The sequence below is a fragment of the Crocuta crocuta genome, unplaced genomic scaffold (assembly GCF_008692635.1).
Source record: "Crocuta crocuta isolate KB4526 unplaced genomic scaffold, BGI_CrCroc_1.0 scaffold50, whole genome shotgun sequence".
In the NCBI taxonomy this organism is placed as follows: domain Eukaryota; kingdom Metazoa; phylum Chordata; class Mammalia; order Carnivora; family Hyaenidae; genus Crocuta; species Crocuta crocuta.
Window position 1 is genome coordinate 7169372 of NW_027527428.1, and position 4963 is coordinate 7174334.

Sequence of the window (4963 nt, forward strand, 5' to 3'; positions counted from 1 at the left end):
CGGGCCGGGGCCGCAGGGGAGCCCGTGGGGGGCTGCAGGCCGCCGCCCGACGTCCTTCCAAAATGGCCGTTCAGGGGGCCTGGCCTCCCCCAGCCCCCAGCTTGTTCACGCGCAGGAGAAAGAAGCAACCGCCTGATACGCTGCCTGTGCAGGGTCTGACCTTGGACAAGCCCTTTCCGTTCTCGGTTGCTCGGTTCCCTTACCCTTGCTTTCTCCCTGTCTCCTAGAAATTGTGGAGAAGAGACCATAAAAAAAAAAAAAAAGAGCTTGGGATCATGTTAAATGTAACAAGTGACTGATAGAAAGTCTCCGATTTTCCCTGAGAAGGTGCACGTGGGAGAGGGGAGACTGGATGTCCGGATTTGGCTAACCCGTGACCCTATTCAGGGTGACAAGCTCTTCCCAATCATGGTTGAGGGTTCTTGTCCCAGATGGGGCTGAGTGGGGGATGGGGCAGAAAGAAGCCCCTGCCACCGCCTGGCCAGCTGTGCCAACTCTCCCTAAATCATCCCTGCTCTTCACTCCAGTGGTCTCCCTCTGCTGTAGAAAGTGGGGACTCAGGAGCCAGGGGCCCTCACGGAGAGAGGGGTTCGGGTCCGAGCCTCCCTCGTAGCCCACCACCTTCCCCCCAGAAAGGCCAGAAAGCATTTCGTAGTGAGGCAGTGGCTGCAAACACATCCCCACAGGTACACAGGGCGCTGCAGCTCTGCCGGGACCTGAGATGCCAGGCTACCCTGTCTACACAAGGGCCTGGAGTCCCCAACAAGCTGGGAGCTCAGAGGCTCAGCTCCTTTTCTCCCACCAGGTGGCAACCAAGGAGACCACCAAGCCTTGGGGGTGGGGGGGAAGCTGTCAGGCCCCAGGGAATCCTCAGCACCCCCTCCCATCCCACACTGACCTGGAAGAACCCCCAAGCCCTAAGGGGATGGAGAAGATGGAGCCCTAACGCTGGCCCAGGAATAGCGCCTTGACCGAAACAGCAGCCATCTGTCTAGAACCCGGAGTCCGGAGACCGTAAAAACCGTAATTCCCTGAAAAAGATTCTAATCTGATCAGCATTCGGAATGCCTCTCCGCCCGTTGTCGGAACAGTCCCTCAGCCATAGGTGGCTCTTTGGCTCCGGCTCCCAACTAGCAGCATGGGAGCCAGGGCCTCCCCCGCAGTCTGGCTGTAGTGGCCCCTGGAAGGACTCCCAGCCCCAGGGCCTTGGCAGGTGTCTGCTGCCTCCCTGGGTGTGGGGTGCTGGGAGGCTGACATCTGCAGAGTGTTTTTACTGTTGGACAAATTGAATCAATTAAACAGGCCCCATCCGGGTGGCTGGGCGCATCGCGCACAGGAAGAAGGAAAGCAGAGGGAAGGGGACAGCTCGCCCGTCTTGGGGCGTCTCCTTGGTGAGAGTTCAGGGTGAACGTAGGAGTGGGATGCACCCCTTCCCCTGCTGTTTCGGGGGCAAGGACCCTCTGTGCTGACCCCGGGGAGGGAAGGGAAAGCCAGCCCAGGGGTGCTGGGGCGAGTCACCGGGGTGACGTGGAGGAGACCGCCAGTGGTGAGTGGTGCCTGCCCCCGCCCCGCCCCCACCATGCTGAGTGAGAGCCACTTCTCCACCTAAATGCAGGCACTCTGGGCTTCTCGGCTGCCTGTCCTACAAACTTGCGGGGCACCAGAACTTCCCAACATCACAGGCTCCTTTCAGAGGTATTTTGTTGCTCTCCCACGGAGGCCTCCGGAAGCTGGGAGGCTCCACCTAAGAGCAGACTGCCCCAGGAGGCCTAGGGAGCCAGCGCAGGAAAGAGGAAACAGACTGTGGGGGTGATAGCTAGGGCCCCCAGTCACCCACCTGGAGCGGAAGCCTCCCCCTCGGGTAGGCCGGGCCCAGAATGATTTAGGGGCTGGCTGCTCTGTGACCCAGCTGACCCAGGGCTGGCCACTGCGTCAGAGCCCATGCAGCTGCTGGAGCGCTCCCCTGCCCAGGCTGCGCCCGGTCCCCCCAACTCCAGTGAGGGCAGCAGGGCCGCCCCCTCCTCAAACTTGCTTCCCCAGAGCCTGGGGCTGTCGGCTTATCCCAGGGCTACTGGGGATGAAGGCAGGGTCCCAGTGAGTCAGCTGCCCCTCCCCCCAGGTACTTGCCAAAGGGCTTCTGCTCATCACAGGCCATGGCAGCGATGCTCTCACCGTCACCTTGAAGAGCCAGACCATGTCTGTCCCTTGATGTCAAGTGACTGTGACTGGGCCACTTGAGGCAGACGGGGTCCTACTGGTAAACTCCCATGGAGGACAGAGTGATTAGCCAGAGACCTTCATCTGCTGGCTCGCAGGAGCCACGGGGCAGAGGCTGGGAACGGGCTCTGGGGTCAAGGGGTTGGCTCAGGGTCCCACTTCCGGAACGAGCCTGGGCTGATTCCCTGGAAGATGAAGAGGAGACCTCTGCAGCCACCACAGCCCATGGCAAGCGGGCATCCGTGTGGATGCCGCCCCCTTCCCAGCCAGGCTCCCGGGAGACAGCCTGAGTTCCAGGCCCAGCTGCTGCAGTCAGAGGCCCTGCCAGGTGGGGGAAAGGCATGGACGTGCAAGGAGACGGGGATAGTCACTCTCTTGGTTCCTGCTCACATCACAGGTCACCTGCTGAGGATACCCCAGCTCTTCCTAGGGTAGAGTTTTGAGGCACACAGGGGTTGGGGATGGGCCAGAGAAACCCGAGAGGGATGACGGGTCTTGGCCATCTAGTAGTGTGTCTTAAAGGAAGTGAGTGTGCAGGAGGGCGTCGCGGCCACCGCTTCATAAGGGCGGGATGAGTCCAGGGTTGCCTGCAGAGGAGCTGAGCACCGAGCAGTCAGCAGGGAGGCACACGGCCCTGGAAGGCACGCTAGGCGGTTACTCCGCCCACCAAGTCTTTGCTGCATTTTCGCCGCTACCTCGCCAGCTGCGGCGCAGCCTTGGGGCGGGCAGTGGCCGCCTGGCGGGTCTGGGGACCGGGTCTAAAGACTTCTGGGGGCCTCCCGCTCCTGCCCTCCGCCCAGCATTCCGGCCTGAACAGGACNCACACCGGCGACCCTTCTGCACCCAGTGGACGGCGCCCCCGCCCCTCCCCGCGCCCGTGTTCCTGATGGGAAGGGAGGTAACTTAGGAGCCAAAAAGGAGGCTGCCCTATGAGAGTAAAAGGCAAGGCACCTCTGGGGAGCACCGTACCCTGTTTCTGCCTCGATCCCGATCCCCGAGGGGCCGGAGCTGAGGAGGAGTGGGGGGAGGAGGGAGGAGCTGGGTCTAGTTTTATCCCCGTCCGGTGCGGTTGTGTGCTTCGGGGGCCTTGTCTCTGTAGTGGACACAGCCTCTGGTGTGTGTGCTCCCCGGAGAGGCCTGTTCGCAGCCCACCCAGCGGACGCCACGCCTCCGTCTGAACCCAAATCCTGCCTCACCCAGGTCAAGGGCACTTTCGGAGCAGAGATGGTATACACTGTTTCCAATATTGCTGCTTTCAAGATTTCCACAGCTTCGCTGAGCTGTAATTCACAAACCATAATTTACCTGTTTGAAGTGTACAATCCCATGGTTTTAGTACATTAATTACATCATTACTTTTTATGTTATGTATTTATTGTGGGGAGAGTGCAAGCAGGGGAGGGGCAGAGAGAGGGGAACAGAGGATCTGAAGCAGGCTCTGCGCTGATAGGCTGACAGCAGTGAGCTCGATGTGGAGCTGGAATCCATGAACCTGAGATCATGACCTGAGCCAAGGTCGGACACTCAACCGACTGAGCCCCCCAGGTGCCCCACATCATTACTTTTTAAGATTGTGGTAAAATATGGGGCGCTTGGGTGGCTCAGTCGGTTAAGCATCCGACTTCGTCTCAGGTCATGATCTCGCGGTTCGTGGGTTCGAGCCCCGCGTCGGGCTCTGTGCTGACGGCTCAGAGCCTGGAGTCTGTTTCGGTCTGTGACTCCCTCTCTCTCTGCCCCTCCCCCGCTCATTCTGTCTCTCTTTCTCCCTCAGAAATAAATAAAACATTTTTTAAAAAATTAAGATTGTGGTAAAATAGAACATGAAATTTGCCGTTTTCAAATCACTCTCAAGTGTACAGTTCAGTGGCATTAAAGTACAGTCACAGTGTTGTGCAAGCCTCTCCACTAGTTTCCAGGACTTTTTCATCATCCCAGACAGACACTTTGTACTCATTAGGCAATGGCTCCATAGTCCACCCTCTCCCAGCCCCCGGCAAAGGCTAAGCTACTTTCGATCTCTAAAGTTTGTCTATACGAAATGCTTCACATAAGTGGAATCATATAATATTTGTCTTTTCCTGTCTGATTCATGTCACTTAGTATAATGTCCTCAAGACTCACCATATCGGAGTCAGAATGGCTTTTTATGGCTGAATAATATTCCACTGCGCTGAGAGACCATGTTTTGTTTATCCATTCATCTGCTGATGGACAGTGGGTTGGGTCCACCTTTTCCTGTCGTGACTAATGGTACAATAAACATCAGAATACAAGAACTTGTGGGATCTGCTATTTTCAGTCCCTTTGGGCATACAGATAAGAGTGGGAGGTAATTCGCTTTTAAAAAATTTTTTTTAACATTTATTTATTTTTGAGAGACAGAGAGCAAGTGGGGAAGGGGCAGAGAGAGAGGGGGACACAGAAGCCGAAGCAGCTCCAGGCTCCGAGCTGTCAGCACAGAGCCCGACGCGGGGCGCGAACCCACAAACCCTGAGATCATGACCTGAGCCGAAGTCGGACGCTTAACCGACTGGGCCACCCAGGCGCCCCCAGCATTAACTTCTAAAAAGGAATATTTTCATTGCAAACTATAAATCCACTGAAGATCATTTATAAACTACAGAGAAGAAAACATTTCGTCTTTACCTCCGGCCTGACCACCGCTCATTTTCGGTGATACTTTTACAAGGGTGGGCGGGCTTGTTTGCTTTCTAAGGCCTGTTTCTGGGGCTGGAGGGCCGGGCAC